General features: G+C 33.4%; 1 pseudogene across 1 annotated transcript in view; it reads right to left on the minus strand.

Annotated features, from left to right (window-relative positions):
• Positions 1–3,794: 3,794 nt before the first annotated feature.
• LOC308417020 (cytochrome P450 2C29-like) overlaps positions 3,795–13,342 on the minus strand; it is a 64,561-nt pseudogene continuing 55,013 nt past the window's right edge. The window contains exons 8-9 of the transcript in view: positions 5,007–5,148; positions 3,795–3,975 (exon numbers count right to left, since the gene is read on the minus strand). The product of the transcript in view is annotated as a cytochrome P450 2C29-like (transcript). The remainder of the gene's footprint in view (positions 3,976–5,006; positions 5,149–13,342) is intronic.

Here is a 13,342-nt window from a genome sequence, read left to right on the forward strand (position 1 = left end):
CAGCCTATTCAACAAATGGTGTAGGTCCAACTGTCATTCAGCATGCACAAGAATAAAAATGGACCCTTTCTTATGTCCTTGCGCAAAACTCAAGTGTAAGTGGATCAAAGTTCTCCACATTAAATCTGATACACGAAAACTATTAGATGAGAAATTAGGGAAAACCTTAGAACATATAAGCCCAGGAGAAAATTTTCTGAACAAAACACCAATGGCTCAGCTCTAAGGTCAAAGATTAACTTATGGGAAATTATGAGATTGCAAAGTTTCTGTAAGGCTGAGGACATTGTCAAGAAAACAAAATGGCATCCAACAGAAAAGGAAAAGATATTTACAAACTCCGCATCAGATAGAGACCTAATACCCAAGGTATACAAAGAACTCAAAAAGCTAGATACCAGAGCATAAACAACCCTATTAAAAAATGGGGTACAGCGCTAAACAAAATATTCTCAATCAAAGAATAAGGAATGGCTGAGAAACATCTAAGAAAGTGTTCGCCATCGTTAGCCATCAGGGAAATGCAAATCAAAACAACCCTGATATTCCACCCCACAGCATTTAGAGTGGCCAAATCCTAAACTCAGATGACAGCAGATGCTGGCGAAGTTGTGGAGAAAGAGGAACACTTCTCCACGATTGGTGGCATTGTAAACAGATGCAACCACTCTGGAAATCAGTCTGGCTGTTCCTCAGAAAATTGGACATAGTACTACCTGAATATCCAGCGATTTCACTTCTGGACATATACACCAGAGATACTCTAATATACAACAAAGATACATGCACCACAATGTTCATAGAAGCTCTATTTATATTTCCAGAAGCTGGAAAGATCCCAGATATACTTCAGTAGATGAATGGATACAAAATTTGTGGTACATTTACACAATGGAGTACTACTCAGCTATCAGAAACAATGACTTAACTAAATTCTTAAGAAAATGGTTGTATCTAGAGAATATTCTCCTGAGTGAGATAACCCAGTCACAAAAGAACAAACATACTTTGCAGTCATTGATAGTGGGATGCTAACCGCAGAGGCTCAGACTGCCCCAGAAACAACTCACAGACTGTGTGAATTTCAAGAAAAAAAGAAAACAAAACAAAAAACTATCTTTAAAAACAATAAAAAGAAAACTAAATGCAGACTATAAAAAAAGATAGTGGCACCCTTGTCTAGCCCCTGATTTTAATAAAGTTGCCTCAAGTTTCTCTTTTTTAGTTTTATCTTGGCTACTGGTTTGCTGTATATTTCTTTTACTATGTTTATGTATGGGCCTTAAATTTCTGATATTTACAAAACATTTACCATTAAGGAGTGCTGAATTTTGTAAAATTCTTTTTCAGCATCTAATGAGAAGTTCATTTAATTTTTTTGAGTAGCATTACATAGTATATTACATTGATGGGTTTCCATATATTGAACAATTCCTGCATCTTTGGGATAAAACTCACTGGATCAGTATTGTTGGCTATTTTGTTATTCTTGGATTTAGTTTGTGAGAATTTTATAATGGATTGTTTCCAACAATATTCTTGAGGGAAATTGGTCTGAAGTTATTCTTTGTTGGGTATTATGTAATTTTTTATAAGTATAATTGTGGCTTCATAGAGCTGGGTAGTGTGCTTTCTGTTTCCAAATTGTGTAATATTATGAAGGCTATTGGTATTAGGTCTTCTTTGAAGATCTGACAGCATTCTGTTCTAAACCAATCTGGTTCTTGGATTTCTAGTTTTGTGATTTTAATGGCTGCTTCTATTTCTTTAACAGTATGGGATTGAATAGATTGTTTATCTGATCCTGAATTAACTTAAGTACCTGACATCTGTCTAGAATTGTGTCCATTTCATACAGATTTTCCAGTTTTGTGAGTATAGGCTTTTGTAGTAGGATCATATAATTTTTTAAAATTTTCCTCAGTTTATGTTGTAATATCTACCTTCTTATTTCTGATATTGTTAATTTGGATACTGTAACTGTGCCCTCTGGTTAGTCTGGCTAAGGGTTTATCTATCTTGCTGATTTTCATAAAGAATCAGTCTATGGTTTTGTTGATTCCTTGTATAGTTATTTTTGTTTCTACTTAGTTTATATCAGTCCTGAGTATATATAAATATATTGTTGTGTTTATTTCTCTTGAGTGTATTTGCTTACTTTTGTTCTAGAATTTTCAGTTGTGCTTCTAAGCTGTGAGTGTATACGCTCTCCAGTTTCTTTTGAAGACACCAAGAGCTATGAGTTTCATCTTATCATTACTCTCATTGTGTCTCATAAGTTTTGGTATGTTGTGCATTCAACTTCATTAAATACTAGAAAGCCTTTAATTAATTTATTTATTCAATCACTAAGTTATAATTGAGTAGATATTTCTTCAACTTTCATGTGTATGTGTTCTTTTCTATTGTTATGGAAAACTACTCAAAATCCACAGTGATCTTATAAGATGCATTGGGTTAATTATATTTCCTTGTATCTGTTTAGCCCTCTCTTGTGACCAATTAAAAAGTCAAATTTATTGAAGGTACCATGAAATTCTGAGAATATTGTATATCCTTTTGTTTTAGGATAAAATAATTGTATATATCTGTTAAACCCATTTGGTTCATAATTTCTTTTAGTCTTTACTATGTCTCTGTGTGGATTCTGTTTCCACAATCTGTCTTTTTTGAGAGTGTAATATTAAAGTCTACAACCATTATTTTATTGTGTGCAATGTGTGCATTAAGAAATAGTAAAGTTTCTTTTATGAATGTTGGTGCCCTTGCATTTGGAACATAGATATTCAGAATTGAGAGTTCACCTTGGTAGATTTTTCCTTTGATGAGTATAATGTGTTATTTTTTTAACGTTCTTTTTATAAAGTTTGGTAGAAAGCTGTTTTTAATCAATATTAGAATGGCAATTCCAGCTTGTTTCTTGCAAAAACTTGCTTGGAAACATTTTTCCAGCATTTAACACTGAGTTTCTTGTCTGTCTCTGTCACTGAAATGTGTTTACTGTGGGCAGCAAAATGCTGGTTCCAGTTTATTTGTCTTGTGATGTAGTTTATGTTTTTTATTTTGGGATTAAGTCCTCCGATTTTAAACAATATAAAGGAAAAGTGACTGTTGTTTCCTGTTGTTTTTGTTTTAGAGGTGGAAGAAAACATGATTTTGAGGCTCACTAATTTATCTTGTATGGGTGTTGATAAAGCAACAGTGCTCTCTTGTTAATGCCCTTCAATGTTTGTATAAAAATAACACAATATCATGTTTGGTCATAAAAAACAGACAGACAAAAAAACACATGCAAACACACCTACACACACAAGCACACAAACACACACACACACACATACACACATACACAATTTTTCTTCTTTGCAAGAAAGCACTTAAGCAAACAATATTCATCTAAAAATTCCTCTTGCATATTTTATGCTTCTTTTTTATTTGACCCACAAAGTTGTGTTAGAATCAAAGTACAATTGCCCAAGTCAATTATAATTGTTATCGAAAATATGCAAAATAAAAATGACTAGGAATTATTTTATGATAATTATAATTTAAGGTGAAATTTTATTTTAACTACAGAATTGCTAAACCTAGAACGAGGGATCATGCATCTGCGAAATCAAATAGAAAATAAAAAAGAGTATTTGTGCTACAACTCTAGAAATTTCATGTACTTGCTGGACCTTGAGAAAAGAGCGTTATCTGAGCCAGGATAGAGGTTATCGGGAAGAAGGTGAATGAAGATGAGAATGAAATTGAAGAGAGTAACACCACAGTGTCCAGAAAGTCTGATCTCTTTAAAAAGGAATAAAGCAGAGCTGGTAAGTTGGTGGGACAGAAGCAAATCCATTCACCACTGGGTTGTGTCAATATCTCTTGGGTGAACAAGCGATTTCAGTTTAAAGTTCTGTAATATGGTTGTCAGGAATAAAAACAACACCATGCGGGCTAGGCCCTCTCCAGCACAAATCCGTTTTCCTAGAAAAAAAACAGTCATAGAGGATTACTGTCTCAGACTATTAAATGTGCAAAACACTGTACTTTCCACTGACACAAAAATTCATGAGGGCATTATGAGTCTTTGTATATGTGGTTACACAGATGGATAGGTGAAAGGACAATTAAACAGTCAAATATAGAAAAATTTGTTTTCTAGATAACATATCATCTTGAGAATCACATTGTTCAAAAATACTTTTTAGCAAGGTGTGGTTGTTTACATTTATAATCAAACTGTGTGGAAGACTCAAGAAAAATAACTCTCTATTTATTATGAAAATCAAATCCAAGGAAAGAAACTACAAATCTAAAAGCAGTTCATACACCACATGTTAATATTCAAAATCCATTATTTTCAGCTTTACTGTAAAAGAAGGTGTCTCTCAGTGATCACTGAAGACATTCTGGCACAAATATAATGTCTCCATCATTTCATAATGATTTTTATTTTTCTGCATTAAAAACATATAGAAATGTCCTAATCTAATGTTTTCGCTGAGATATGAGCCTTATCTTATGATTCCCTGTTATCCATGACATGAACTGAATGTAAAGCCAATTATCAGAATGATAATATATTTTCCAATTTTAAATATTAAGGTTTCAGCAAGAAATTTTCTAATTTCTTCTCAATAACCCAGAAAAAGCGAGGATTACTTATTGCCCTGTCCAGTGGCAATTTAAAAAGTACTGTTCACTAATGTGACTGGCAAGAGTGCTTGAGGCTCTCTGCTGATGATTTTCTATATTTTTGACACTTAGTATTGTCCTAAGTGAGCATGAAGGTGAGTGTCACAGCAAAAGAAACATAGATTTAAATTCTGATGCATTCATTTCTACGGTGACAGAGTAAAGTGTAAATGAAGTTTACCTTCTAGGATGAACACTGAGAAGTGGATAAGCATGCTGCTGATCGTGCATAAACTGCAACTCTACCCACAATTCAGAGCCACTGTTAAGTCTCCACAGATTTTCATGTCACTGAAACCATGGAAATGAGTCTCTATTACCTGTTGAGAAAGGCATGAAGTAGTCACTTTTCTTAAAGTTTCCATTGGCATCTAGAAAGTGTCCAGGGTCAAACGTCTCTGGGTTGGGGAACTCCTTACTGTCATGCAGCACTGATGTCAGTGATGTTATTACTGTTGTTCCCTGGAACAACACACAAAAGTAAAACAAGATATTAAAAACCGTAGGGATGAAGTATGCAGGAACATACCTTAATTCACCTTCTTCTCCTCAGAAGTGGCTAAATACAAAGAACAGCAGTGACATTTAGATGCACACAGTAGGAACAGGCACAATAAGTCTGAGGCCAGTCACATTGATGTGGCCAGATGGCTTTCCAGTGACATTTACCAAGAGAAGTTGAAATGAAATTTCTGAGTCTCTTTTTTTTTATAACTTTTTATTGGATATTCTCAGCATTTACTTTTCAGATGTTAATCCATTTCTTCAATTTCGTTTCTAATCTCCCTCCCACTGTCTCTATGAAGGTGTTCCCTCTCCAAACTACTCTATCCCAAATCAGCTCCTTGGTGTTCTGAACTGGGACAATGAGCCTTCACCAGAACAGAAAACTCTTCTCCCATTTATGTCTGAAAATGCTATCCTCCGCTGCATATGCATGTGGGACCATTGGTCTCTCAATGTGTACTCATTGGTTGGTATTTTAGTCCCTGGTACTGTGGTGGGTTTGATTAGTTGAAAACATGTTCTTCCTATGGGACTTCAGAACATTTCAGCTCCTTCAGTCCTTTCTGTGACTCTTTAAATGGGGTCCTCATGTTCAGTCTGATGGTTACCTGCTACCATTCTCCTCTGTATCTGTATGGCTCTTCCAGAGTCGATAAAAAAGATTCCATTCTGGTTCTTGCCAGTAGCACTCCTTGGCATCACCAATAGTGCTTGGGCTTATTGGGTGCACATGGAGTGTATCTCGAGGTGAGGCAGTCTCTGGATGATCTTTTCTCCTATCACAGCTCCTCTGTTTGTCCCTTTATTTCCTGCAATGAAGGTTTTCTTCTTTCTTCTAAGAAATACTGAGACATACACATTTTAGCCTTCCTTTTTTTTTTTTTTTTTTTTTTTGATCTTCATAAGTTATGTGAATGGTTTCTTGGGTTTCTGAGCATTAGGTACTAGTATCAGTTTATAAGTGAGTACATACCATGAGTGTTTTATTGTGACTGGGTTACTTCACTCATGATGGTAGATTCAATTTCCATCCATTTGCCTAGGAATTTCATAAAGTTATTGTTTTTAATAGCCGAGTAGTACTCAGTTGTGTATATATACTACAATTTGTTTATCCATTTCTCTTTTGAAAGACATCTGGATTCTTTGTAACTACTGTATATTATTTATAAGGCTCCCATGAACACGATAGAGCATGTATCTTGGTAGATTTTGAAGCTTCTTTAGGGTATATTCCCAGGAGTGGTATAGCTGGGTCCTGAGGTGGTATTATGTCCAATTTCTGAGAAACAACCAGATGTATTTATAACATTGTCATACCAGTTTACAATCTCACAAACAGTGCAGGAGTGTTCCTCTTACTCCACACCCTTGCCAGCATCTGCTGTTCACCTGAGTTTTTGATCTTATTTATTCTGACTGGTATGAGGTGAAATCTTAGCAATGTTTTAATTGTCACTGCCCTGATGACTAGAGATGTTAGGCATTTTTTAGAAGTGTCTCAGCCATTCAATATGTCTAAGTTCAGAATTGTTTGTTTAGATATGTATCTCATATTTACATTGGATTATTTGATTATCTAGAGTCTAACTTCTTAAGTTCTTTCTTTATATTGGATACTATCCCTCTATCAGATGTAGGATTGGTCAAACATTTTTTCTAAATCTGTTGATAGCTGTTTTGTCTATTTTACAGTGTCCTTTGCCTTACTGAAGCTTAGCAATTTTATGAGGTCCCACTCATCCATTTTTGATATTAGAGCATAAGTCAATGGTGTTCTGTTCAGGAAAATTTCCCCTGTGTTTATATGTTTTAACCTCTTCTCAACTTTCTGTTCAATTAGTTTCAGTGTACCTCATTTTACATGGAGGTCTTTGATCCACATGTACATGAGATTTGTACAAGGAGATAAAAATGGGTAAATTTGCATTCTTCTCCATGCTAACTGGCCTTTTAACCAGCAATCAATTGAACCAGCACCTTTTTATATAGGCTGTCCTTTTTTCATTGATTGGTTTTAGCTCCTTTGTCAAGAATCAAGTGACCAAAGTGTGTGAGTTTATTTCTGGGTCTTTAATACTATTCCATTGATCTACCTGCCTAAATCTGCACCAATACCATGTAGTTTTAATCTCAACTGATCTTTAATACAACTTGAAGTTAGGGATGGTGATTCCCTCAGTATTTATTTTCAAGTATACATTTTGATATTCTAGGTTTTATATTATTTCAAATAAACTTTTAAATTACTATTTCTAACTCTATGAAGGATTGGGTTGGAATTTTGATGGGGTTTGCATTGAATTTTTAAATTGCCTTAGAAAAGATGGCCATTTTACTAGGATGATCCTCCCAATTCATGAGCATGAGAGATCTTTCTACTTTCTGAGGTCTTTATCAATTTTCTTCTTCAGAGACTTGAAGTTCCTGTCATACAGATCCTTCACTTGTGTGGTTATGGTCACTCCATGGTATTTTATACTCTTTGTGACTATTGAAAGTGGTGCTAATTCTCTAGGTTTTTTTCTCAGCCTATTTGATTGGAGGAAAGCTATTGAATTGTTCCAGTTAATTTTATATACAGCCACACTGCTGAAGTTTGTTTTTTCAGCTGAAAAAGTTTCATTGTAGACTTTTGGGAGTTATTTAAGTATACTGTGCTATCATCTGTACAAAGTGATATTTTAACTTCTTGCTTTCAAATTTGTATTTCTATGACCACTTTTTGCTGTCTGGATGCTCTGATTAGTATTTTCAGTACTTTATTGAATAGGTAGGGAAAGAGTGGGTAGCCTTGTCTAGTCGTTGAATTTAGTAGAATTGCTTTAAGTTTCTCACCATTTGTTTTGATGCTGGCTACTGTTTTTCTGGATATTGCTTTTACTATGTTTAAGTATGAGCCTTGAATTACTGATCTTTTCAAGACTTTTAACATGAAGGGGTGTAAAATTGTGTCAAATCCTTTTTCAGCATCTTAGAGAAAAGGTTATGGGTTTTTCTTTCTTTGAGTTTTTTTTTTTATAATAGTGAATTACATTGATATATTTTCATGTATTTATCCATCCTTTCATAACTGGCATAAACTATACTAGATCATGGGTGAATGATCATTTGGATGTGTTCTTGTATTCAGACTGCAAGATTTTTTTCCTTTACAAATATATTTGAAAAAAAGATGGATAGATATACAGATTTTAAAGGTAATTTGGCAAAACACTACTTGAGTAGTTTTGACAGTATTTAATTTTTTTAGAGGTTTGATAGCATGCATTTAAATCCCACTAGTTACCATAAGCATAAAATACATGTAGTACAGAATGTAACATGTAAAGGATTTTATCTGCTGTCATCTGAATTTTTGATCTTGGCCAATCTGACTGGTATGAGATAGAATCTCTGTGTTGTTTTGATTTGCATTTCCCATGATGGTTAATGATGTCAAGAACTTCCTTAAATGCTTCTAAGGCATTCAAGAATCCTCAATTGAGAACTTTTATTTAGCTCTTCACCCCATTTTTAATAGGGTGTTTGGTTCTCTGGTATCTAGCAACTTTAGTTCTTTGTATACCTTGATATTAGGCATTGAAGACGTGGGGTTGGTTAAAATCTTTTCCCACTCTGTTGGTTGCCATTTTTTTTCTTGACAGTGTCCTTAGCCTTACAGAAACTTTGCAATCTCATTAAGTCCCACTTGTCAATATTTGACTTTAGAGCATGAGCCATTGATGTTCTGTTCAGGAATTTTTCTCCAGTGCCTATATGGTCTAATGTTGTGTGAACACTTCTCCACTCTTGGTGTGGTTGGAAACTGTTACAACCACTCTGGAAATTAGTCTGGTGATTCCTCAGAAAATTGGACATAGTACTACCTGAATACCTAGTTATTCCACTTCTGGGCATTTACCCCAGAGAAGCTCCAACATACAAGCACTGACAAAAAATGTATTTGTACATTTTCATTCAAAAATGCTTAAAATTTGTACATTTATCTTTGTTTCTTATAATAGAGTGGTTAAAAAAGAATTTTGAGTTATTAATGCCAAAATGTCTTTAAAACCTGTATATGTATTTCTGTTTCTTAAAATAAATTTTAAGGAAAAAAGAAAAAAAAAGAATTTTATTGAATAGTTTTGCCTCAATGTTCATGAGGGAAATTAGTCTAAAGTTCTTTTCCTTTGTAAAGTCTTTGTGTGCTTTAGGGAATGAACTTAACTGTGGCTTTGAAAAATGTGTTGGGTAGTAGTTCTTCTTCTGTTTTTTGGAATATTTTGGAGTATATTGGTATTAGGTCTTCTATGAAATTCTGATAGAGGTCTGCCCTATAAATATTAGGTCTTTGGCTTTTTTGTAGTTGGAAAGCTTTTCCTGACTGTTTTTATGTCCTTAGGGGTTTGGCGCCATGTAGATAGTTAACCTTAAATAGATTTAATTTTGGTACCTGCTATTTGTCCAAAAAATTGTCTATTTCTTTATATTTTTTGGTTCTGTTGAGGATAGCCTTTTATAGTAGGATCTGATGATTTCTTAAATTTCCTTAGATTCTGTTGTTGTATCTTTCTTTCATTTCTGATTTTGTTATTGTAGATACTCTTTCTGTGCCCTCTATTTAATATGGCTAAAGATTTATTGATCTTTTTGGTTTTTTCAAAGAACCAGCTCTTGGTTTTGTTGATTCTTTGCATAGTTCTTTTTGTTTCTGTTTGGTTGATTTCACCTATGGGTTTGATTTTTTCCTGCCATTTAGTCCTTTTGGATGTATTTGATTCTTTTTTGTTAAAAAAGCTTTCAGGTGTGCTGTCAAACAGTTAGTGTTTGCTCTTTCCAATTTGTTTTTGGAGGTTCTCAGAGACTTGAGTTTATGTCTTAGCACTGCCTTCATGGTATCTCATAAGTTTGGGTATGTTGTGACTTTGTTTTAATTAACTTCTAAAAAGTCTTTGATTTTTTCCTTATTTCTTCCTTGACCAAGTTATCAATGAGTAGAGCATTGTTCAGCTTCCATATGTATGTGAGCTTTTTGTTGTTTTTGCTGTTCTTGAAAACCAGCCTTAGTCCATGGTGATCCTATAGGATGCGTGAGATTATTATGATGTTCTTGTAAATTTTAATCCCTGTTTGGTGACTGATTATATGGTCATTTTTGGACGTGCCATGAGATGAATAAAAATGTATATTATTTTCTTTTAGGATGAAATATTTTATAGTTGTCTGTTAAGTCCATTTGATTCATAACTTCTGTTAGTTACATTGTTTCTCTGTTCAGTTTCTCCTTCCATGACCTGTCCATTGATGAGAGTGGGATGTTGAGTTCTTCCACTATTATTTTGTGTGGTGCAATATATGCTTTGAGCTTTAGTAGCATTTCTTTTATGAATGTTGATGCCCTAGTATTTAGAGAATAGATGTTCAGGATTGAAAGTTCATCCTGGTAGATTTTTTCTTGATGAGCAAAAACTTTCCTTGCTTTTTTTTTATTACTTTTGGTATAAAATCTATTTTATTTGATATTAGGATAGCTACTCCAGCATATTTCATCAAATAATTTACTTAGAAAATTTTTCCCATCTTTTTACTTTGAGGTAGTACCTGTCTTTGATGCTGAGATGAGTTTGAGGTATGCAGCAAAATGCTGAATACTGTTTATGTATCCAGTCTGATACTCTATGCCTTTTTATTGCAGAATTGAGTCCACTGATATTAAAAGATATTAAAGGGTAGTTATTTTTGTTTCCTAATTTCTTTGTTGTTAGAAGTAGAATTATGTCTGTGTTCTTTTCTTATTGGAGTTTGTTCCAAGAAGATTAATTGCTTGATTTCCTGGGCTGTACTTTCCGAGAGAGGAGGAGTTTTTCATCTATTACTTTTATAGTGCATGATTGTTGAGAAGATAATGTGTAAATTTGCTTTTGTACTAAAATGTCCTCTCCATTTGCGGTAACTGAGAGTTTTGCAGGTTATAGTAACCTGGGTTGGCATTTTAGTACTTTTAGGGTCTGTTTGACTTCAGTCCAAGATCTCCTAGCTTTTCCAGACTCTATTTAAAAGCCTATTCTAATACTTATTGGTCTGGTTTATAAATTATCTGTTTTTTCCCTTATTCTTTAGTATTTTTACTTTGTTTTTAACATTTGTTGTTTTGACTATTATATGTTGGGAAGAATTTTTTTCTAGCTCAATGTACTTGGGGTTCTGAAGATTTCTTGTATGTTTGTGGTCATCCCTTTCTTTAGGTTAGGGAAATTTTATTCTATAGTTTTGTTGAAGATATTTCCTGGACCTTTCATTTGGGAATCTTTATTTTCACTGCAGGCAAAAAGCCAGTACTGATGAATCTAGCCAGGTCTGGTTTTTGTGTTGTTGCATACACTTCCGACTCTTACTTTTTTTTTAATATTGACTATTATACCTCATCACATCTGACTCCATACACCTCATAAAAGTCATTCATCAAAAAGAATAATTCATCAAGAGTTCTAGACAAATATTATGAGCCAGTAGCAGTATGAAGGATAAGTTTAGCTGATGTAACACTAGCCTCAAGATAGGCTGTAAATTCATGGAATCTGTCTGGATATAAGCCATTCCTATCTTTTCTTTCATTCTATTTGTGATTTAGATGAGTCTAAAGACATAAAGATAAAAATGTTTTGAATATTAGAACTAGATCTCAACTGTAAGAAGTAAAAACAATATCTCAAGAAAATATCATTTAGCTAAAGAGAGCAAACTGGTATCTTAACACTTATACCAAACCTGGCACTCCACAGCAAGTTCCATTGCCACCTGGCAAGTTAGTTCCATCAATCTCCACATGATGCAAGTAATTAGAATGCTACCAGTGTCATTTTGCTCCAGCTCCTAAAAATTAAGTGACTTCCTAGGATAGCATTGAACTCTCTCTGAATGGAGTTATTATTATAAAAATTTGAATTTTTAATGTACTATTTGTATTACTACATACTCAATCTGAAGTTTTTCATTGTCTTGAAAGTAATACTATATAACCATAAAAATTAAATAAGTAAAAACAGAACCACATTACATAACAGTTTAAAATTAATTTAAAGTAGACAGATTCATTTTAGTATCAAAATTCTAACAAGTTTGAGGAAGAAAAAGTATGAACAGAGATTTCTTTTCATAAAAGCCATAGGCAATGGAAGGCAGAACATATCCGATGTACATACATGTTTCTAACATAAACAATCAGGTGATAAAAAGTGAACAATGCATAGAAACATTAAAATACTGCAGTGAGAAATTTGGAAAATAATGTAAAGATTTGTGAATAAATATATCAAAGTAAAGACATGTATTCCTGGCAATACTCATATGTATTTGCTTCCAAATAAGTGTCTCCTATATAGTTAAATAAATCAGACTAAAAATGTTCATCTGTTCAACATGACTGTGTATTTTTAAGGCATCAAATTTTATAGGGAGATGTTAAAATTATGTCCCTTCATTCTAATGAGAAATAAGAACCATTGAAAATGGGTCTTCACATAACTCTTTGTAATTCATCCCAATGAAGAGAAACTAAAAACACAGAATTCAGTAAGTACATAGAAGAGTGTCAGCTCACACAATACCTTCAAATTTCGTATACACTTACATGAACATCATTAAAAGCAATAATTTTACATTGAGATAACTATAAAATCAAGTGGATGAATAAATAATTGTTTCCTTTAGGCAGATAGATAAATGTTAGAGGTACTTGGAGTAATAATAACAAAAAGATATTCATCATTTATGTAAAATCTTCGAAGGTATTTGTGTGCTGCTTTATGGAAAACAAACATGGCATAGAGAAAATGAACATCCTTAAGAAATAAAGGAAGGGCATTGATAAAGTGAAGAATTCAGGATATATTTTCTCAAATTAGAGATTTTTTTTACAATAATAAAAATTTCAGAAAAGACTTGGAAAATTGATAAAATATTGAAAAATTCACACAAAAATATTTAAGCTTTGCAAAATTGAATTTTGCTGGGTCAGAAAATTTGGAAATTTTAATACAAAATATATTAGTGCCTGTAGTAGAGCTGCTTCTGGATCCTGAAGGAATATACAAATATATCAGTGGACTGGTACCACACGGTGAACCTAGGACAATCAGTGAAACAGAGCAAAGAGGTACAGTAA

The sequence above is a fragment of the Micromys minutus genome, assembly GCF_963924665.1.
Source record: "Micromys minutus genome assembly, chromosome: 2".
Taxonomy (NCBI): Eukaryota; Metazoa; Chordata; class Mammalia; order Rodentia; family Muridae; genus Micromys; species Micromys minutus.